Below are 25997 nucleotides of genomic sequence, written 5' to 3' on the forward strand. Positions count from 1 at the left end.
TGCATTAAGTTTCCTAATCTTACACAGATTTAATGAATAACTTCCACCTATGGGAATATTTCCATATTCTCATTTTGACTATCACTTCTGAACAAGAGTTGCCTCTTTTCAGAATATGTCAATATGGTCCTTTCCAAAAATTTACACCATACTTCCAACTGTCCATGAGCAACCAATCTTTGGTAAACCTTAGATTGTCCTCGACAATTGCTTAATCATTTTAGTCATATCCAGTTCTAGACTTTTCCCCTCTTAATGCCCTGAGCATTTGGAAAATTTAGAAAGGATGAATACTATAGCACATGCAATCAATCTTATATCTGAAGCATATAGGACACGATTCATGATGTCTCACATAAAGACATTATACTAGACCAGTCTTTTCCTATAACATTTCTATTTCTATTTGACATGTTCTCATAATTCAGATTATGAAAAGGGATGCCGTAATCATAATCGAATTTTAGAGCGCAAATAATGTTCCCATATATAGAATTTCCTTATGTTGAACCATTCCAACATAACATTCATATATATACTTGACTAAATTTGATTAAAATCTCAATCTAAGCTTTTAGAATTGAAATGAAGTATAATTTCCTCTACCTTAATTATAGCAAAACAACTTTTTCCCAATTGATACTTTTTTTTGTTTTCTATAATTAACATTGCTAACTTGCAACACTTATCATAATTATCATGCTCCCACTAATATGACGATTATTCGCATAACACTTATGCTCCCACTAGCTTTGACATGTACTTAGAAATTAGCTGGACTTCTAGAAATCAATACTTTATTGACTTTCTTACCAAAGTTCAGATTTCTGATACGAGATGCTTTGATAAAACTTTATCAAAATCATACACCTTTCCTTAGATAGCACACATGTGTGTCTAAACAATTTTAGAACTATGAAAAGGGATGCCGTAACCATAGTCTCAATTGTTTAGACCTTTGCCACTTCTCACGAGTCCATGCTAGTGTGCCGGTTAACCACACACGCTCCACTAACGACTTTGAGAATGCAAATATCACAATTGCTATCTACTTAAAATCTACTTAGTGAAAGCGTTTCCTCACCATCATTTTCATGAATCGGAGAGAAACCTTATGACACTTAGATTTTAAGGTGTATGTGTTCCTATCCATGTGAATTTGTCAAAACCATAATCACAAGACAAGGTTAGTGACAAATCCAAACTCATATGGATTGAACTTGTGCAGTCTTAACTTCTTGCCACCTGGCAGCACAAGGGTCTGCCATTGCTTCCAAGTTGTTATGAAACCAACTGAGAACACTCAAAACTCATATGCAAAGCCAACTTTAACTTGAATGGGCACAGAAATGGAGTATGTCAACACGATAGGTTATAAACCTCAAGTCGTGTGCTAGTGATAAACTACAAGTTTTTCTTCTTGATTAGATCTTGAAGCTTTTTCAAGATCTTTAGACTCCCACTGTCCTCTTGACATATAAGACTCTCTTGCCAAGAACCATTCCTTGACAAAACAAATATTCAAGAGATAGTACGGATTCTTATCAAGACAAACACTTCACACAAGCGGCCTTAGTTGGTCTTTGTTTGATCCAAAACATCACAACTTACCAATTTCAAATGTACAAGAATAGAACACATTTTACTCTTACATTTGACAAGTGCTAATAAACCTTCTTTAAGATGTGTAACTCAAGTTACAATCTTGGAGTATGACTCTAAGACTTGTTTTGGAACGAAGTATGACTCATCTTCTTGATTTAACCACTTCAACAATTCATGACTCCTCTTCTTAGCCATAAGAATGCACTAAGATGTCCCTAGAGGATGAATTGTGATATGGTCTCACAATCATTAAGATGATCATAAAACATGATACTAAAGTACTCTCCCATCTTTTCAGATTTGAGAAACTTTTATCTTTCTTCCAAATTTGATTCTTCTCATTCGTTCTGCCATACATCGAAACTTTTCCAATGCTTCATAATTATACTTAAACTTGTAAGTATAACCATATTTATTGAACTTCAGTAAGTCATAATGAATAATCTTATCGAACTTTGTGGTGGACTTGACCAGTGCACAAGAATGTGTACTCGATCCCTTAGTCCTTCACTTGACTCACATATCATTGTGAACAAGTAACTAGTCTTAATTGTCCAAAGATGAAAATTCTCATTCACCATACAATACAACTTGCATAATTCCAAGTTTCTATCCAACTGAAACTTCGTTGATGAGAATCTTTCCTTATTTGATAAATTATGACACTACCACAAACAAAAGAATCAAATCCATTTCCCAATGTTGCTATCAATGGAATCATATAAACAACAATTTTTCACAAATGCCATTGTAAGGATACTTAAAATAAATAAAAACAAAACTTTTGTTTTATTTAAAACTTGCGGAAAAACTTATCCTTACAATGCAAATGCATATGAAAACAATGTTGTTATCTATTCCTAAGCAATCTATCACAACTCTTAAGCAGCAGCTCAAAAATTCTGATCACCGAACCATGCGATCGAAATCCATCTTCGCGATCAGAATCAGCTTACTCTTCTTTAAGCTTCCTCTCTTTTCTTTGATTCTTAAAACTTCAAAATGTGATCCAGTCACATCATGTAATAAGAATCTCCAAATAGGAACTTAATAGAGTTAGATAGTGGACTTACCTGAAGTAGAGTCAAACTTTTTGACTTGACCTTCTCTCATATCTTTCAGGTAGTTAGGGCAGCTTCGCAACCAATGCCCCTTCCTTTGGCAATAGAAACATATTGACCCTTTGGGAATGGTACACGAGACTATCTCAGACTTAGCCTTTCTCTTTACCATTTGGTCAACCGAGTTGACTATGCCCGATCCCTTTCCATTGGGAAGAGAAAGCTTTCTTGGATTTCCAATGTTACCATTGTCAATGTCCATGTTAGTTTGGGAAGTTGATCTTCTACTCAAATTTGCTTTACCAGTGCTCCAAATCATTACTGATTCAGCAGCACCTAGGAAATAGATAAGATCATTAAGGGCCATGTCATAGTTTGTTTCATAGTAGTCCCAAAGGAAACTCACTATGTGACTTAGAAAGTGATTGAACAACCAACTTTCTCAAGACTTTGACACCCAACTCTCCCAGCTTGTCAATATGTGACTTCATCTCCAAGATGTGATAACACATAGACCTTGCTTGCCAATAGGGCTTAAGTGACCTTGAACTATTCAAGAAATTGTGGGTTAGGGAGAATAATTGGAGGAGGTGGAGGTAGAGAAGTATGATTTCCATGATATTTGGGAAGATCATAGTTGTCTAAACCAGACATCTACAATGGGAGATATTCAAGTTAGTTGATTTAAGTCCTTAATATAACACCTAATATGAAATATTAAGGCTAGGACCCAACACAATACTTTTATAACTTGGAAGAGGGATGCCGTAATCCAAGCTATAAAATATTTGAAGGTAGGCGAATGACGATTCACCAATTTCCACCAAGAAAAACGAAATAATTTATTAGGTTTTTAATCAGATTTGAAATTCCTAGATCTTTTGAGATTCATTGAACTTTTCAATGGCATGTTTCAATCTCGATTTTTCCCTCTCATGTTTTGTGATTGGGATGCCGAGGATCACAAAACAAGGTGTGAATAACCATGCAAATATACTTGGTACCCTTAATATTTATCACTTAATAGATGTGCCGGTTAACCACACGCGCTCCACTGATCCTATGATAAACATTAAGTTACCCTTTGCCTACCTTGTTAAATCCAGGTTAGTGTGTCGGTTAACCACACACGCTCTACTAACGACTTAAGCAAAGTGTAAAGTGTAATTTCATGGGTTAGCACCAAATTCACATTTTCCTAACTAACTAAGATTTGGAATTTATAAGAGTTTAGTTACTTAGTATCTATCATTAATACTTTTAATGAAGGGAGAATTATAGTCCTTGTCCTACCTGTTCGGCTAACGACCCTACACCAGTCAAGGAAGCGGTGGGTGAGAGTGGACACCCATTAAACTGCCATTTTATAGGCACTAACCTTATACCACCTTATAGACCAGCTTCGTGAATGAGGCCTACTAACGGTAAGACTGACTTGCTCTTATACATATATATATATATATATATATATATATATATATATATATATATATATATATATATATATATATATATATATATATATATATATATTATTAACTTATAATACTATAAAGTATAAGGGTTGAATTTTAACTTTTAAAATTCTAGGGTTTGGAATTAAAGTGTGTGTGAGACTTTACAAATTCCAAAAATTGAGGGCAAGTTTTAAACTATTCAAAAACTTTTGGTTTTTCATAACTTATGAGTTTAATTAAGGTTTTAAAAAACTTTAATGAAGAGACTCTTGAACATCCATAACTTGAGGACAAGTTATGGAGTTCTTAAAACAAAAAGACTCTTCAACTTTTGTAACCTATGCATTTTAATGGATCTTTAAAACAAATGTATTTTAGTAATCCATAACTTGAGGACAAATTATGGACTCCATTAAAACACATTTAGATCAAGAATTAACTAACAAACAATTTTGAAAATAATTCCTATGATCTACCAAAACTCATAAGTGTATGAACAAACATATCAACAATTTCAAGAATCATATAAACACATATAAAACTTGAAATTTTGATAATAACCTTGAAATTAGTTTACCATAATCATTACCACATCAAAAAACAGGTTTTATAAGTCAAAAACAGTTTAAGGTAATGATTCTAGACCAATTCCAGCACCAAACCTCGAAAATCTGCAATCAGGCCTGCCAACTCGTCGCGTGCAAGAACTGACTCGGCGAGTTGGTTGAATATATGCATGGACTCGTCGAGTTCCATGAGGGACTCGGCGAGTCAACTGGGCAGAGTGCAGAAATTTAACATTTTTCAGCAATTTGCATCAAGTATAAAAGAAAACAAGCCTAGGCCCTGATACCACTAAAGGGTTTTGAGCATTCTAACACTCCTATGGTGTACATGCAACACTATAAACCTTGGATCTATGTTTTCTCTATTATACATGCAAATATTCAATATTCCAAGGTTTCATCCTAACTAGCATAATATGAAGTAACTATACTACAAAAGCCTAGTTAGATAACATACCTTTTGGTGTAGCTTGAAGTCTTGAACTTTAAGAGCTTAGCCCCAATAGTGTGCAAGTCTCAAGTAGAATCAAAAATCACCAAAAACACCTTGGAAAAACTTGAGAGAATAGTAAGCACTTCTAGAAATCGGCCCACTCTTGTACTCACACACTAGTCTAAATTTCAAGTGCCAAGGACCTCTTTATATAGTATGGAGGATTAGGGTTTCATCCATGTAAACCCTAATACCCATGACCTTTCATTTCCATAGGATCCATGGGTTAAAACTCCATGGACTATCTATGCAAGCTTAGCCCAACCTAAATGAACTTGGCTCATGCTATATATATAAAAGTCCATATTTAATTAGTTCCTTTTTGATCACTAAATTAATTCTTGATCAATACTAATTAAATAATATGATTCCATATTAATATATTAGAACTTATAATATATTAATATAAATCATAAACGTACTGTTCTCAAAAGACTATCCATATAAATTGTTCCGGTGAAGTGCAACCCAAATGGACCATGCCAAAACGGGTCAAGTACATATCAATTATAGTTATGGACTTAGACACTAATCCAACACATAACCCATCAAACTAACCCAAAAAGGGACCAAAAGCATAACAAATCATAATATGAAGAGATCTGAGCAAGGAGAAGACGAGGTATGAACCTGATACCTCAAAAGACTTGCAAAATAAGTGAGGATTCTAGATCTCTAAGCTTCCCACAAAGCAATGCACCTTCAATCTTCTTCAACCCCTTCAAAATGAGCAAAATGAGGGCTAACTTCTTCCGAAAGCTCAAAGACACAACAATGGAGGCTAAGGGTAGAGATTTAGGGTTTAGGAGGTATGGAGGCTAGTAAAGAGGCCAACCCTAGGGACTTAAAGAGATTAAATAGGGTGCAACATCTCAAAACTAGGTTTTCATTAAACCCTCGTACGCCCAACGTCCTCCTCGTACGCCCAGCATACGAGGCCTCGGCCTCCCGATCAATACTCTTAGTACACTAAGGTGTTGTTTGTTTTTTCTGAGGCAAAATGTCTGCAGTCTGCGGACCACATCTGTAGACCTCTGCAGTAGAAGATGTGGACCAAACGTCTGCAGTCTGAAAAAAGAAGACTGTTTGTTTTTTTAACATCTGCGAACTACTAAAATAAACTGAAATCTAAATAAACTGATTTTTTTAAACTTCAAAGTGTTTTTTTTTAATATTTTTATGACTTTGTTATAAATAATTAACAAATCTATATCAACTTTTATATATTATTGTATAAAAAATAAAAATAAAAATGGTATGAATTAACGTATATATTTGATAAAAACCAACAACTCTGGTTGTAAAGTTATAACTAAACATTATAATTAAGGATCAAAGAATTTGATACATAAATGGATGGAAATAAACTTCGATTTTTTCAATTAAATCCATTAAAAACGTAGCATAAATATTTTCTTGAGAAATTGACGATAGTGTATTAAATAATGTTTTACAAAATTTAGCAAAAAAATATAAGAATATATTATGATTTTTTTTTCGTATTTATATAAGCAACTTCAACGACTATTATTGTAATAAATCTTTATTTATAAATTTGTCAAAAATATCATGTTTGTATCGTCGAACGTTTTTTTTTAAGTTTTATAATTTTTTTTTTCAAATTGTTTATCATTAATAAAGTTGGAAAAAATATAAATTAAAAAAAAACTTTAAAAAAATATAGATATATGTGTTTTTTTAGGCTAGAAGATGTTTGAAGATGTTAGAAGACTCTGGTCCACATCTGCGCCAAGAAGAGGGCGCGCAGACATTTTTAGGTCTACAGTCTTCAAAAAAACAAACATTCTGCGAAGGCTAATGTCTGCACGTGGTCTGCGCGGCGCAGACAGAAGAGGCCACGCAGATCTGTAGACAAAAAAACAAACATCACCTAAGCAAACACCAGTGTACGCACCGCGTACAGATCTTTGGACTAGTACGTCCTGTGTACTTCCTTTGTACGCCCCGCGTACTAGGGTTGTCCTTAAACCCTAAAATCCTCCGAAGGCCATAACTTCTTCATTAAAAATCTGATTTCAACGATCCTTATATCAATGAAAAGGTAACGAGAAGCTCTATGCTTATATCAACTCATACTTGCCATAAAATTCCCTTAAAAAAATCCAATTTCCATAAAAGCCCCAAGTTGAAACTTTACCAAAATACCCTTTGGCTCCAGAACACAAGCCGAACACCCGGATCATCTAAATTGCATCACCCACATCCAAAAGGGTCCAAATCTCATCACTTCAAAGGTCCCAAGCCTGATAATACCCGATCTTTGGTCACTACCCCGAAATAGGAAACAATTCGGGATAGTACGTACAACTCTCCCCCACTTAAATTTGATTTCGTCCTCGAAATCATTCCTTACCATCCCAGGCACACCACACATCCTGAGCAACACGACCACAACCCCGAGGATACCATAGCCTTCCCAACGGCGAACGAAACCAACCCTAGCAGGGCTCTCCCAACCTGAAGATATATGATTCCTTTCTCAGCCTAAAACAACCCCATGTAGGATAACCACATCTACTAAACCTGAATCTGAAGTCTCGAATTGGACTGACTCCCTGACAGACCGCCCATACCGAACCATTGCTAATTCCATTCCACTCGAAAACAGAATAACAGACCATACACTGATGCCGACAACTTTTCACTCGACCCAAGGGATTAGATATTCCTTCGAGAGAGGGCCCATCCTGATGATAACAATTCCATGGATATAATGAACAACGTGAGACAAACTGGGAGATAAACCTTCTAGTGATGAATCGAACACTACTTCCTTTAACTTCCGAACCAACCTACCGCTGCTAAACTGGGATATAAAGATTCCCAAACCATATCTAACACTACCAGTCTCGCACCTGGTCCAACCACCAGGTTCCCGAGAGTCCGAATGACAAGATTATCATAGCCTAAGCATACCTCTACACTACTCCATGAACACACACTCTCTCTGCAACCCAAGATCCAATACCTCGACCCAACAATCTCTACCAGGTCCCTCCTACATTGACAAAACCACACGGGCCTCGCCCACGGGGCCTACCCATCAAGAGCTATACAAGCCCGACTCCGCCTCGGACCCCAATGATCCTCGACCTAAAACAGACAAATGCTCTCTGACACCCTTTCCCTTCATGTGCAAGGCACGAGTGATCCTCCTTTATACTCATGACCACCTCAAACGATAGTCTACCTCCAACTGGTGAATGCTACGACCCAATCGCAGTCTTACAACACTTCTAACCAACCATGGTTACCACCCATGGTCATACCACACACAAACCATCACATCCCCACTCATCCTGAGTCGAAACCTGCATCCAACTGCATGCAAACAGGTGTTCGGGTCATGCTTCAAATCCCAAAGCCTTCATCATACAAGAACAGGCAGGGAGGCTCTAACACAACCCTCAACCTGGATCCATCCACAATCCTGCAATAAAGAAGACATCGACCAGCTGTTGGGAGTTTCTTGAACTCCCAACTTACACAGCTTCAATCCCGATGGCCACTAGCGTCGTCTCTCCTACTAACTGGGATGCGAAACATACCCTAGTTTCACACCCGATCTAACTCCCAGAATTTCTGATCGATTCTCCCCCACTTGGATTCATCGAAGCTCTTCCATCCCACAAAATTCGATGGGTTCCCAAACCAACTTATCTTCATATACCTGAATCGACTATTACCTGCGCTTACCAATACAAGCGTTCCATTACTAGCCAAACTCAATGATCGCCCGACTCTTGAAATCCAGAAGAACACTCCCAAAACGACAACTCTCAATCATAATCAGAAGGCGTCTTCATTAACGATCGGCAGAAGATCCCATACTTGGTTAGGGCTAAATAGATTCCACCCAAACAAAACGAGATTGATAAAACCTCTAAAATGACTTCGAATACCACCAAAACCTGAGCCTGCTATGAACCAACTTCCGCATCACCACTGGGGGTCAACCTACCAGAGACCAAAGGGACACAAAACAAACTAACTTCATGATAAGCTGACACATCCATTGAAATCCCACTTACACAACTTGAAACTTTTAGAGAACCTTTGTTCAAAGACGAACGATGCGACCAATAATCGAGGACACCGTGCCATTACATCTAATGAACCAAAACCATGAACCGATCTCAGATACTCGCACCGCAGATCCCTAAAAACGATCCCTCAATCCCACGAATCCGAACAGATCGATGATCCTTCAAGCAGAATACCTAGTTCTCCCCCACTTAGGGTTCGAACCACCACTCACTGGTGTTGAAAACAAACCACAACTCAAACCGGCTCAACCAGGTACAACCATTCTTGACCCCAGAATATATAACACACACAGGATGACGTTCCAGATAGGGATCAAACCAATCCTAAGAGAATCCTGAAATCAGTTGAAGAGCTCTGAAATTTTCAATCATAACCACTTTAACATTTAGGATCTCACACAAAATCATAAGCAATACTGACTTATGATTCGAAACTCATCCTCCTTGCCTGCAATCCCAACCGAAGATCCAATATCCTTCCTGCTATAACCCAAGAACACGGACCCTTAATCACATCACAAAGTATGCATAACACATCAACCCACCTGCGCACTCGTGCGCTGACATATTGACGCCAAACCCTACGACCAACAGACCCCAAGTTGGGCTTACATCCCAACCGTGAAGGTCACAAGCCTGCTCACTCCTTCCCTGAAACACGAAAAACTGAAAGGAAAAAAACCCCACCATAGACGGAGAGATACCAAGCCATCAATCAACCATTCTACTCCCTACTAAAATTTCCAAGCTGATCAAAATGGTCATTCCATACATGAGTCCCGTGACTCGAATGCCCGGCCTCGAGCCAACACCCTCGAGGCCTTAAAACCAACAAGCTCACCTAGGTCTGAACCAATCAACCCAATGCGATTGCGCCACTAGGGTTCCAAAACATTTACAAGACCCGACCTCGTGCCCAAGCAACCATAACCAAGACCGACAGATATGGAGCTACTGTAATGGATCATGGTATCCAACCATGATATTTTCCCCTGACCAGTCCTTAGTATCCCCGAAACTTTCCTCGATTCGACTATGGATCCTGTGCTTCCAATAGTACATACTGCCTTCCACACCTATCCATACTTTCCTCAACGATCCTCTCGGGTCCTCCAAAACCTACCCATAATAAGACTCCCCAACACCCGCTCAACAGCGAAACAACCGCACTAAAATACTTCGTAGGCACTCCTAGGATTTCCCCACCTCCCCCACCATCAACTGTTGAAGAAATCCAATCAATGTCATCCAACGACTTCATTAATACAATTACATGCAACTAAACTTAAATAATTTTTCGACTAAAGGACCCAACCCTACAACGATTAGACTCAAACGAGAGCTACACAATAGGGTCGAATCCTTCATTCTAATATTATTTAACCTTTATAGCATGTAACTTAATGTATTCATTTGATGGTCAACTCACATCAATGTGAGTCCCACAAAGCACAAAGTAAGCAACATTCGAGCCATGGATTCGACTGGCACTGAGACACAGTAAAATCAGACAGATCTTCATACAAAGTTCTCGATCTCCATCTTCCAGCATCTCGGATACACCTTCGACCTACCCACACTCGCTCCAGAGTGTCTAACCATTCCTCGCGCTGACCAGCTATACTGCACCCACTCATGAAACTTCCACCAACAATGTAACACTTGTGTATGCTAATCATACATAACACTAGACCCTATAGACAGTCGAATATCTGATCCTACCCTAAGCCCTTCATCGGACAAGAACAAGAAATAAGGCCAAACCAAACATTCTTAGGCTATAGAATCTTATTTATGTATAACCATGATGCATACACTAAGCAACTACATTAATGATGTCAATTTCATATAAGGAAGAACCCTAGGCTATCAGGCATCATAATAATCAGGCAATTCAATCATGCAATTCACAAATATCCTTATCCTATCACTAGCATGCTATTCTAACATATCAGAAGTCAAATAACAATGTGGTAATTTGGGTTCTACTTACTGGCTCCGACTGATCGTACACATCGCGTCCTCTTTCATTGTTTTGAAAACAATTTGAGATTCATTTTTTTTAAATCTTTTTTATAGTTTGAGACTGGATTCACACGAGTGTTCCTCCAATTCACTCAAACCAAGGCTCTGATACCAACTTGTAACATCCCAAAAATTCGACAAATTTAAAACTTTTCAATACAACCCTTTTCTAATAGAAGTGTTACAAGACCATTATTTTCAAAACATTATTTAAAAATCAGATTCTCCCAAGATCAAAACAGTTGAAAACCAAGGATGTGTACGGTCACGCCTTCGCCTTATCATGGTCCACTGAAGTACCTGAAACCATAAACCAAAATTGTAAGCACAAAGCTTAACGAGTTCCCCCAAAGTACCAACACACAAACAGATAACATGTACAAATAACCGCATGTATTGGGTCCACAGATAAAATATTGCATTACCCCTGAGCCCACAGTATGAGTATGGCTCGCCTATCAGGCCCACAGCTCATATATGGCTTGCTCTTGAGCCCACAGCATAAGTCTGGCTTTCCCTTGGGGCCCACAACTTATGTATGGCTTGCTCCCTCATTCATCGGACTGGAATACCAATGTTTAGCCCCTAGTACGATTCTAGCATACCAACCGACCCTCAGCTCGTATCTGGAATGCCAATGAGCCCTCAGTATGAATCTGCCTTGCCCTACCCGACCCTCAGCTCATATCTGGAATGCTCCAGGGTTAGTTGGTTAGAGCACAACGCAGTACAACCTCAACCTAACACAATACCTAAACATATACAGATAATCATGCAAACAAAATAACAAGTATTCCTACAAATCTAGCAGACTAGAATATCGACAACTAGGATAATCATGTATATCTATTCCATACTCAGCATATCAGAGGATAATAGGATATCAAACCGATGGGCCGGCCTTGGTGCCTTCGACCTGTAAGTACAGTGAGGAGGACTCACCTCGCACTTCCGAATCTCACGGAAAGAATCTCTGGCTGTTCGCCCGCTAAATCCCCGCGCTATCAATCACCAAAATAATCATTCATCAATAATCGGATCCCAACCCCCACTAAGTGTCCAAACTAGGGTAAAAGACCTTTTTTACCCTTTGCCCAACTTTGCCTAAGGCCTATGCCTAAATCGACAATCTAATAACCCAAAATCTAAATAAACATCTAAGGCCCGAATATGGCCCAATTTTCCAAATTTGGCCCAAACCCTTCCATGGGCCTTAATCCAAGATCCAAAAATATTCCTAGTCCAAAACACCTGAATTCAGATGGCCCAACAAATCCATAAACATCTAAGCCCACAATATGGCCCAAACCGAAGACCCGATAATATAAGGCCCATTTTGCTGAGTACGTGGGGCGTACTCAGCTATACGCTAAGCGTACACGCTTTAGGGCTTGTACGTTGCGCGTACAGGCTTGTACGCCCAACGTACTCCTCAATTTAGCCAACTTCCATTTTCAACTCCTAATCCATTAAGACTTCACTCCAAAACGTAGATCTGACTTCCTTGGGTTGGATTACCACGTAAAATTGCTAACTTTACGTGCATGCATGGCCTAATGGAGCTCTAAAGCTCAAAAGGAACTTAACAGATGACTTAATGCATGCATGAGACCATAAACATCATAAAGCTTGCACCTTTAAGCTTAAGAATATAATAATATACTCAGATCTAAAAGAATAAGCCTTCAAGCAACATAACCTATCAAACTAACCCAAAAAGGGAGCAAAAGCATAACAAATCATAATATGAAGAGATCTAAGCAATGAGAAGATAAGGTATGAACTTGATACCATAAAATACTTGCAAAAATGAGTGAGAATTCTAGATCTCTAAGCTTCCCACAAAGCAATGCACCTTCAATCTTCTTCAACCCCTTCAAAATGAGCAAAATGAGGGCTAACTTCTTCTCAAAAGCTCAAAGACACAACATTGGAGTCTAAGGATCAAGATTTAGGGTTTAGGAGGTATGAAGGCTGGTAAAGAGGCCAGTCCTAGAGACTTAATAAGCTTAAATAGGGTGCAACATCTCAAAACTAAGGTTTCATTACACCTTCGTACGCCCAGTGTATGAGGCCTCGGTCTCGTGATCAATCCTCTTAGTACGCTAAGCGTACACCAGTGTACGCACCGTGTACTGATATTTGCACTAGTACGCCCTGTGTACTTCCTTTGTACGCCTCGCGTACTAGGGTTATCCTTAAACCCTAAAATCCTCTAAAGGCCATAACTTCTTCATTAAAAATCTGATTTCGACGATCCTTATATCAATGAAAAGGTAACGAGAAGCTCTACGCTTATATCAACTCATACTTGCCATAAAATTCCCCAAACAAAAATCCAATTTCCATAAAAAGCCCAGAGCTAACACTTTACCAAAATACCCTTTGGCTCCAGAACACAAACCGAACACCCAAATCATCTATATTACGTCGCCCACATCCAAAAGGGTCCAGATATCATTACTTCAAAGGTTCCAAGCCTGATAATACCCGATGTTTGGTCACTACCCCGAAATAGGAAACGATTCGGGACAGGGCGTTACAAATACATAACATTTATCTATTTTAATTTTCTTTAACAAAGAAAGTATTTGTCTTTTTTTATGAATAATTTGAATCGAAGACATTATAAACAACATTTAGTATCATAGTTTACCATATAATGATGATCCTCCAAAAAAAATACATTTAACTTCTAAAGACAAAACAAACAAGGATATTTATAGTCTTCCTTAGAAAATCACATTATAAACCATGATTAGTATCATAGCATAAGTGGATCATAGTTTACCATATATTGGTGATCATCCAAAAAAAATATAAGAATTATAAACACAAAACAAACATGGATAGTTATATAGTCTTCCTTATCAAATCACAAATAACCAAAATAATTTCAAAATGAGAAACAACCACTGATCAAAGAACACCTATAGACTGAACCCTCGCTTTAACTTCATGCAATGACCTTCAGTGTATATCTTCTTCCTCTTATAGCTTTTTAGTTTATCATAATCCTCTAAAGTAGTAACAAAAGAAGGTTTGCACAAATTCAAATCTAACAACAAAATCTTACTAACATATTTCTTCCTCGTGTCCACCAATTGCATATTTTGACTGGTACACTCAGGCAATAAATCAGCATCAATCTTCTCCACTCCACCGCCACGATATACTTCTATGTGTCTCATGAGAAATAACCCGCAGTCAACATCATTGTTTTTGGTCTGCTACTCTATCTCAAACCTTTCCATCTTCATTATTTTGAATGAATTAACTCGAGGATGATCCGTAATCGTCAAATACTGTTTAAACATTGTTTTCTACATAAAATGTTTTTTTAATTAGTTTAAAAAACAAAATAAAAACGTAAATATCGGACAAAAAAATTATCAAATTATCAAGAAAACCCCGATAATTTGAAGGGATCCTTCCTGCAGTCATGTCATTAATAATCATTTCCATCTTTCCATTGACTAAATCAAAAACAACCAAAAAGTAATGTTCTTTTCTGAGAATAGGAAAGAATACCTTTTGAAAAATTAAAATATTAAAAAGTAATATATATATATATATATATATATATATATATATATATATATATATATATATATAATAAAATATAAATATAAATAATTAACATACCAAATTAAAAGGTAAATTTTTAACACATGGAAACTTTTCCACGTGACTTCAAATTTTATCAACAAATCGTGCATTAATACTATCTGTGTTCTTGAAAACAATATATGACTAAAAAAAATGAAAAGAGTTAGAAAAAATAAAATTCAAATATAAAATAAAACATAATAATATGGATCATACCATAAGTGAACATGGCATGAAAAGCCTTAAAGGAGTAGTGCGACCTTTAAATTTCTCAAGATCATTCAGAAAATCAGACCATTAATCAATTACATCTTTGTGAATCCTAGCAACCCGGTATGAGAGACTCCATCACAGATTTTATACCAGCATATCCATTGGCAGATACATAAACCTTTTCCTTTAAAAAGAGATTAACTTTATAAAAATATATACTAAATTTAAAAAAAAAACATCAATAAGGAAACACATGGGATTACGAATAGCCAAAAACATAGAACCTGCAACCCTTTTTTTCCAAACGTGAAATGTGTTCAGTTGTATCTACTTCTTTTTTATGATAATGTGAACAAAGTGCTAGAGAATGTTGTAAATCTCTTTTTGGTCTACTTGGCTTAGCATTGATCTTATAAGACTATATTCGTATTGGAGAAAAAAATGATTGATTCCTTAATCCTCTCTCCTGAACTATTAAGAGGAATTGGATCATATGGAGTTATAAAACCTTTATCTAAACCAATGTCTGAATCCAACAAATTCCCCTTAGTCAAGTTTTCAACCACCCCTATATTTTTTAATACAACAACAGGACCTACATTGTTTGTAGAAGATTCACCAATAACCAAAGCATGATTTGAAAAAACAAGAGAAGGCTTTCCTAAAGGGTTTGAAATAATAGCATCAGGATCATGAAACTGATTTGAAAAAATTGGATGGCTCAACATTTTATTTGGCTCAACAATATCATCTTCTGAAGCTTCATTTGTTTTCATTAACACCTACAACTATTACTGAACAATAGGATGATCGAAAAATTGTGTCATTGATAGTTGATCAAGTTGAACATCTCTTAATTCCTCATAAACATGATCATCTTCATTTTGTTTTTTAATATTGACAACTCCTTAGAAACTTCAACATGCTGATTTGCTTTTGGACCAGAAGATAACGCAAAATTTGGATGAACTTGGATAAATTCAGCATTACGTTTCGCAACATGCTTCAAAATCTCTTGGTTTCCTGAGAACTGATTCCAAGCACGATTGATCCAATCATCAGTAGTAGGATTCAAACTATAACTTTTAAACAGAAAATCTATATTCTCCTTAAAATCCTAAAAAATAACATTAAATTCAAAAAAAGGATTAAAAAAATGATCCAAATAAATTATAGTTCAAAACCATGATGCAAAAACATATATACCTCTAAAGACTTTGAACCATCAAGAATAATATCAAACCGAGAAACAGAAGGACCACTGTCCATCCAATCTTCATTGACATTGTCAAATTAATCAAAATCAATCACATTAAAATTACAAACTAGATATTAAAAAATTATCAAAAAATACAACTTACCACCATCTCTCATTTCATTATCATTTATGTTATCTTGAACAAATTTCTTTCCTTTATCAGCATTCTCCACAAAAATAGGAACTGTTTCAGATTATAAAAGTCAATAAATATAAAAAATCAATTTTCAAAAATATATAAGAAAAACATACCCTCATTTCTCACTTGATTCTCATTTATGTTCTCTTCAACAAATTTTTTTTCCTTTGTCAGCATGATCCAAAAGAATAGTAACTGTTTTAAATTATAAAGGTCAATAAAAATAAAAATCAATTTAAAAAAAAAGAATAACTTACCATCATCTCTAACTTCATTCTCAATTGTAAAGATAAATAATATAAATTGTTATAAATTATAAAGGTAAATAAACATAAAAATTGATTACAAAAATGAAAATTTACCTTCATCTTGTTGAACTTCATATTTTTTCTTTGAAATTTTATTCCTCTTTTTCAAATGAATATTCTCTTTCATCTTTTCCTTATCCATTTCTTTCTCATAACAGCAGAAAAAGATATTTTTTCTTCATTCTCTTTCATCTTTTTCTTTTGCATTTTTCTTCTCATAACATTAGCAAGAGTAATGTGTTCTTCATCTAAAAATTAAAGTATTAAACAAAATAATAAAATAAGATTATAAAAATTAAATATTTCATAAAAATGAAAAGAAAAAAAAATAAACATGTCGTTGTTTCTGAATCTTTAGCTTTTGCATCATCAACATATTCAACATATGTTTTAATGACTTCAACATTTTCATAACCTCCATTACTAAAAGCTTTTTTCAATATATCTTTAACTTTTGTTTAAGATAAATAAGATGAGGCAGGATATACCCTATCCAATGATTCTAAATATGTCTTTATGCAATGAAGATACAATAACTACATAACTTGAAAAAAAAATAATTAATTTAAAAAAAATAATTGGAAAAAGCATAGAATTTAAGCTTACCACTAGAAATGCAACAGATCCAGTATATTGAGGACTCTTGATATCTTTTGCATTTGATTCAAATTTCAACAACTTTTTGCTCTGATTTAAACAATAAATCAGAAAGCCACACTAATCAAGATCTTTAACGGACACTTCTTCTTTAAAAATTTCCAAAACTTTTTGGTTGCATGTACCCGTACATGGACCATCAACCATGATGGTCACATATGCAACCAAAAAGTTCAATCTAAACATAAAACCTGAATCAATACTTTTTTCTAAAAATTCTCTAAGATTAAAAAGTCTAATCCTATTCATAGAAAAGCGATTCCTCCAGTTTCTAATAACAACAATCCTAGAACGACTTTTCTTAGGTAAATTCATAGGAATATCACCCATTGGAAGACCATACATCTCATGAACACCTCTCCTAGTAATATGAATCTCATTGTTCTTGATACGAAGAACATTTCTTGTTTCATCATATCTTTCAAGAATCTACGAACCAATTTCCCTACTAAACTTTTTAACCACAAATTCTTCAAGGAATCCAAACCCTATTTCCTTAACTGCAGCTTTCTAGTTATCATTAAGGCTTCTATAGATTGTAGAGATTAAACCTGATGGATTCCTATATGTAATTTCAACCTTCTTAACATTTACTTGACCAACAACAGGAGCAGAAACAAAATCATCATCATTCATACTTGTAATGACTTTGGCAACTTTTTTAACTTTAGCAAGTTTGACAGATGAATCTCCTTTGGAAGAAGATGAAATATCTACCAAAGAAGTAGACCTTAATGAAGTCTTTATGTTAGAAGAAATATCAACGAAATTGTCTTTTGCATCTTTTGGAAGAGATAATCTCTTCTGTTTCTTTGATTCGACTACATATAATACAAAACAACAGATTAAAAAAGAATAATATCAAAACAACATCAAAGAATAAACAAACAATTCTTGTAGATAAGAATTAAGAAAAGAAAAATGTAATACAGTATTATCATTTCATTGATTACAAAAGATATTTTCAAACATGAAGAATAACTTAGGTTACTTAGGATAACAAAATAAAAATCTAAAGTGATATTTAACACTACTAAAACAAAAAACTATGAATTCCTTATATGAACATAAATAACAACTACATTTTTTTTAATCATTTTTAAATAAAAACATAAAACATATAATAACACCACCCTGCCTACATACAAACTACAACCATGAATCAATATATGAAAACCAATCGATAGAAACACAGTAAATAATCAGCATAAACAAAATATTAACATAACAAACTAATATTTGATGTTAAAAACAAACATATAAACATGCAAATTTGATAAAATTACGTTTATATAAATAACAAAACGATATCTAAAAGTGACAATATCAACTAATCTAATAATTTCTACAACAAAAAACAAGAAACCAAACATAAATAACTTCGATTAACACAAAATCGAACCAAAGCAAACAGAAAAACACGAATATCGAATATACAACGAACTAGGGTTTCATAAATAATAAAAACGAAACAAAACAATGAGAAGAAATCGAACAATCTGAACAACAATGAGAACAAAACGAAGCATCAAGAACTTTGATTAAGCAAAAACAGAGCTAATACGAACTTAAAAACATAAAAACTAAAAAATAGAAAATTACCTGATTCCATAACAACAAGAAGACAACGACAAAGATTAACAACGAAGATTTGAACAATATTTTGAGCTCAAACGAAGGATTAAATGATCGATAGCTTATTGATACAGTAAGAAACGGCGAACAAGAAGGACGAATAAAGGGGAAATGGAGTGAGGATTTTCTATACTACAATTGACGATCATGCCCTCACAGTCCTCACCAAAAATAGGGTCCTCACCCGATCCTCTCTCTCTCTCTCTCTCTCTCTCTGTATTATATATATATATATATATATATATATATATATATATATATATATATATATATATCACTGTTGTAAAATCTCGACTAGTTCTCGATTAATCTCCGATTAATCCCTATGCGCTACTCGACCGATTAGAGGGCGCCTAGCGATTGATCCCTGTATACATAATGAGTGAAACATTATAAAACGATGAAATTTTAACATTTTGAAGAAGTTTTATTTCAATGGAAACTATTTGAGGCATGATTAGTGTTGTATTAATCATATTAACCTATTTTGTTATCATATTAGTGGTATTTACGAACTTTGATATGATATTAGCCATATTTAATTTTTTAAAATTCAACAAATTAGCAATTATTGGTCCCCGATAAATCTCCGCCTAGCCGATTAGTCTTTTGACCCCAGTCCACCGACTAGCTAACGTCGAGAGTTTTTACAACCTTGATATATATATATATATATATATATATATATATATATATATATATATATATATATATATATATATATATATATATATATATATATATTATTTAATCGTTATAGTGAACTGGAGTTTTTATATATTTTTTTAACGAATATGATTTCGGTCGAGATAGTACATTTTTTTAGCAAACATACTTTCAATCAAGAAAATACATTTTTTGTACCAAACATACTTTCGGTTGAGAAATTATATTTCTAATAAACATACTTTTTGAAAATACATTTATATATAAGTTGGGAAGCCAATTATATACAGTAAAGACATACTTTTTGGTTTAAAAGTACATACTTTATTATTTTAAAATACATTCTGAAACATACATTTTGGATAAAAAGTACATTTGATACAAACATTTCAAACCTGTGAACTCACCAAAATTATGTTGACACTCTTTCAAAACGCATGTATTCTTAGGGAAACAAGAGATGGAAGCTTACACTCACAGAAGTCAAGTCATGGAGTCACAATCACCTATAGATCAATGATGTAGTTTTATTAAGTAGCCTACTGTTTGAGACATCAAATTATTATAACTCTAAACGAATATCAACGTAATACATTTTCAGTAATAATATTTCTACTGTTATGATATGTTGTTGTATTGTTCTATGTATATAAATGATTGTGGTCCATGATGTCGTCTCACCATCCGGCGTTTCCAAAACGCCGTCAACTGGGGGTGTGACATAGAAATAGTCCAAGCCATCCATGTTATAGCGAGATCCAACAAACAAGGCTTGATCTTGGGATACAAATTGTGGTGACATTGGCACCAATATGTACACTTATTGCTTTCCTTTTGATGATATAGTTTCTAAGTCCTTTTGGATTTCTAATAAGCATAAAAAATGTGTAAAATGTTTTTGGATTGTTTGGGTATGTAATCCTACAATTGCAACTTTGTAATTTGTTTTCCTCTATCTACTTCCTAGGGTCTTTTATATAATTTTGTTGTTCCAAAAAAAATGGCATTTATTGAGTCATCACAAATATTCACTAAAAGATGACTTGTTAAAGCCCCCCCTCCCCCATAATTACACAATGTCGCTGCAAAAGGAGGCACTATAAATGCTTTTCGTCGCTAAATATATTTAAAGTGTCGCCGTTATTGGTCAATGGTGGCAACTAGTTGTCATTATTAAAGAGTTTAAACATATAAACCACTTTCTCCTATTCTTGTTTAATTACGCGAACATAATCTCCTTTCTCTTTTTTCCGGCAACGACGTCCATCCCCATCACCACCATTGACGCCTCTGTTACCAGCGATGTGTCTGCTACCAACGATGTGTCTGCTACCAGCGACGTGTCAGCAATGACCACCACCAAGGCACCAAAATTTGGAACCCTAAAAGGTACACCATCACCCCTAATTTTAGGGTTTGCGTGTGTTCGTCAAGCTTATGTGCTCCTGTTAAATTGTTTATGGAATATTTATTTAGGGTTTTTCTACATCAAGTGTTCCTGTTAATTTGTTGACTGAATATCTATTTTAATAAGGATTTTGAGAATGTGGAATACTTTTTATATGAACTTAATTGATGGAATATAAACTTTGAGATGGAATATGTTTGATATGGATTTACTTTTTAGAATATGGATTTATATATGTTTTCTTGACATGGATTCAATTTATAGAATATGTTGTTTGATATGGAATATGTCTTTTTTATATGGAATATGTCGTTTGATATTGATTTTGATATAGAATATGGTTTATATTGTTTAGTGTTCATATTATATTTTACATTGTCTATTTTAAGAACCCTTGTCTGGTTTTAAATTTCCAATGCTAGAATAGAAAACAAATAAATTAAATTAAACATGACTTAATTAGATAAACCAAGGTAGTCAAGATCGGGATCCTATGTAGGATCGTTTTTTTGTTTGCAAAGTCAGGATTGGGATCCTAAGATCCCACAAAATAAAACATAATTTTAATTTATAATTTTAAAATATGAAAATTATTTCAAACATTCAATTTTTCGTTCACAAGTTAAATAAGTCAAAACCATTCATTCAATGTTCCAAAAGACGATCAGAGTCAACGTATTCTCAAAACATCAGTGTAAAATCAAAAACTATTAATGCGGAATAAATCTCCAGGGGATGCACTGCGATCAAGTCGGACCCTTCCTTTTGAAACCAAAGCTACCTAAAAACATTTTAAACATAAACCATAAGCACAAAGCTTAGTGAGTTTCCCAAAATACTCTATACTAAACATACATAACAATACAAAGCTAAACTGGGTCTATTTCTCCCCCCTGAGTCTATTTCAACTCCTTCGGTATCTTTCAACCGATACTGGGTCTATTTCACCCCCTGACTCTATTACAACTTCTTCGGTATCTTTCAACCGGTACTGGGTCTATTTCACGCCCTGATTTTATTTCAACTCCTTTGGTATCTTTCAACCAGTATTGGGTCTATTTCACCTCTGGAGTCTATTTCAACTCCGTTGGTATCTATCAACCGGTACGGGTCTATTTCACACCCTACATCTAAGCATACAGTCATATCAGCAAGAGTCATAAAGATAACAAGCATATACATGCATATCAGCAGGTGTGTCAAAGATTACTATCATCCTAGAAACATAATCCAGTGGGCCGACAATGGTGCCTTTGACCCACGAGTACAATGATGAGACTCACCTGAACTATTCAACAAAAGCCCAACAACTACCTCAACAACAGAACAGCCAAACCAAGCTTCCTAAACCCACCGAAACGAATCCTTAGTCAAATGCTTAATTTTACCGAAGTTTGACCAAAAGTCAAACTGGTAAAAAAGTCAACGCTCAAAGCTAAGGTCAAAATTGCCAACTATAGCCCTCCATATCGTGGCCTTCCTTGGCCACGTCGTGGGCAAAAAACACCAAAACAGTCGCTGATTCCCCAGTCGCCACGCTGTGGCAGCCTAAGGACACGTCGTGATGACTGGTCTTAACAGCTCAAACGACCTTAATCCATTATTTTCGGATTTCAAGAGCTTCAAAGCTTAGATCTGATCCTATCCATGGTCTTAATGGATAAACTTTCTAAATTTATCCGTTAGGAAGCTCCAAACTGATGGGATATGAACACTACATCATTCCTATGGTGTACATGCAAACCCTAAAGCTTTGGATCTAGTTTGTCTAATGAACATGCAATAATCACCCAAAGCTCATAAACCCTAGATCTAACATATGTATATCGAAATTAACATGTAAGAACAGATCTAGATGAATACCTCTTATGGAATGGCTTGAATCTCGTTTCCTTGGAGCTTAGAGTCACAAATGTCACTCCTCTACTGGTTTAAAAACACCAAGAGCAAGAGGATGACTTATGAGAAGGATGAGGAGCACCAAAAACGTCCTAGGGTTCTTCCGAAAGAGTTAGCCACGTTTTTGGGGCCATAGGGGTCTTTATATAGTGAGGCTATTAGGGTTATCAAACAAGGAAACCCTAATTTGACTACTTAGGCTCCAAGCAGCCCATGGACTCCTTTAGAACACCCCTTGGACGAATTCCTTATGGTCTTCCAATAGAATTCGTCCAACCTATGTTCCAAGGTGATCCATAGCCCAATTGCAATTATCTTATAATCACAATTCCAGTCCCCTAAGTTTAATTAATGTCTTTTAGTCACAAAACTAATTCTTAATTAATTTTTGACTAATATTAATTAAACAATATGATTTCTCCTTTAATATATTATTCATATAATATATTAATAAATCATAACTAATCCTCTTTCTCCATAAATCATCCTATCAAGTTGCTTTGGTGAAGGCAACCCAAAAGGACCATGCACAACCGGGTCAAATACTTACCAAATATAGTTACGAGCTTAGACACTAATCCAACTGTCTCCCACTTGGATAAGTCTAGTAACTATAAATGCAAGTATTATCCGATTAGCAATCATACCTCTCAAAGACACTGTCGAACTCTGATCTTATCAGTAACCTGTCATTTAGATAAGGGATCATATATTCCTCCATTCTAGATATCGTATGAACTGAGACATGGATTTTAATCATACTCTCTGTTCACGTGTTGTTTCCCGATTTCCGATTTATGACAACTGACAACAGACTACAATTGAACACATCAACTTAGTCCCGACTTGGCCAAGCGCTTAGGGTGTCATCATTAAATCATCGAGGACCCCACATATATCGCTTTTATCCCACTTTGGGTAAAAGGAACGGATAAACTTCGACTTGAATGCTCGCTTGTACTTACTCATTAAATCACACACAACAACATGTTTTATAACACCAAGTTACTGGTGCGTTTACATATTATCAATGTGCAACCGAATTGCAGAATACAACTCACACGTCTCAGTTTCAAGAATATAAGATATTATCGTCTCACCAATCACTTGTGATAAAATCCATGAAGCGATCCAAGTGAGCGTGGGTTTAATCCAATACTCTAATCTTATAGCAGCACTCATGAACTCTGCAGCAAACTTGTGCTATGTCTAAACGCTTTAGTCAATCTACAGACAGATTCATGACAGTCTTCTTTCATACCTACTTCCAAAGTATGAGCGACTGTGGAGGGTTTAAATAATCTTACTATTCGGGAAGTCAAAGCATGCAAAGTGAAACACAAGAATAATACTATCCTATATGGCCCCAAACTTTTGAGTAAAAATAAAACACCTTTTATTTAATCACCATATTGATTACTCATTATTTGTTGTTTCGGTTAATCAACTTCTTACTTGAATTATAACAACAGTTGTCCCATGCACCAAGCATGGACACTATGTTTATCTATGGTCCTTACCTTGTGAAATAGATCAAATGAACACATTTCCAATGATGCTCATTTCACAAATCTTAATCCTTAGTGTAAGAATACAAAATTCTCGCCACTACTAGAATATGTTAGATTCTAACATTTTATGCAACGGTCATTTCGTAATATCACAACGCCAAAGTCACAAAGACTTTGCCAATGAAATTACAAAGTGCTCTATTGGAGATTGTTACAAGACAATTCCATAGTCATGAAGTCTCACATACAAAGCACATTCCTTTGAACATCCTTCTTGCATAAAAGTTTCTAATCTATACATAAATTCTTAACGTCCAACTCCCAATATGGAAACATTTCCATATTTGCCATACAACAACTCATTGTGAATAGAGTCTTATCTATTCATAATAATGTCGATATGGTCCATTCATTACTATACTTCCAACTGCTCACAAGCGACCAATCCTTAGTGAACCTTAGATTGTCGTTGACAGTTGTTCAATTTATTTTAGTCAAACCGGTTCTAGTCCCTTTTCCCTCTTAATGCCCTAGGCATTTGGAAAAATTTAGAACGGTCAAATATTACAGCATATGCAATTGATCCTATACCCGAAGCGTATGGGATACGATTCATAATGAAAAACGTGATACTTTACCAGTTTCTTACTATAATATTGCCATAACATTTCTATTGCCGTGTTCTCAAAATTCGAACTATGAAGAGGGATGCCTTAATCATAATCGAACTTTGAGAATGCATTTAAAAAATATATCCTTTGACTAAATTCAATTAAAATTTCTCGATCCTATACCCGAAGCGTATGGGATACGATTCATAATGAAAAACGTGATACTTTACCAGTTTCTTGCTATAATATTGCCATAATATTTCTATTGTCGTGTTCTCAAAATTCGAACTATGAAGAGGGATGCCTTAATCATAATCGAACTTTGAGAATGCATTTAAAAATATATCCTTTGACTAAATTCAATTAAAATTTCTCGATCTAAGCTTTTAGATTGGAAACGAAGTATAACATTCTCTCCCTTAATTATAGAAAAAACAACTTTTCAACCCCTGCAACTTTGCAAAGTGAAACTTTTGTTTTTCTATAATTAATATTGCCAACTTACAACACTTAAAATAATAATAATCATGCTCCCACTAACATGATGATTATATCCATTCCAGCATAACATTTATACTCCCACTAGCTTTGACACGTATTCAAAAAACAGTTGGACTTCTAGAAGACAATACTTATTGACTTCCAAAGTTCATATTTCCAATACGATTTGCTTCGATAAGCCTTTATCTAAGCTTCTCAAACTCACACACCTTTCCTTAGACAACTCACATTGTGTCTAAACTAATTCAGAACTTGTATTACTAAGTCCCAAATGTTCAGACTAATTGCCAAATCTCACAATTCGAACT

The sequence above is a fragment of the Lactuca virosa genome, chromosome 8 (genome assembly GCF_052849685.1).
Source record: "Lactuca virosa cultivar CGN04683 chromosome 8, Lactuca_virosa_CGN04683_v6, whole genome shotgun sequence".
NCBI lineage: Eukaryota > Viridiplantae > Streptophyta > Magnoliopsida > Asterales > Asteraceae > Lactuca > Lactuca virosa.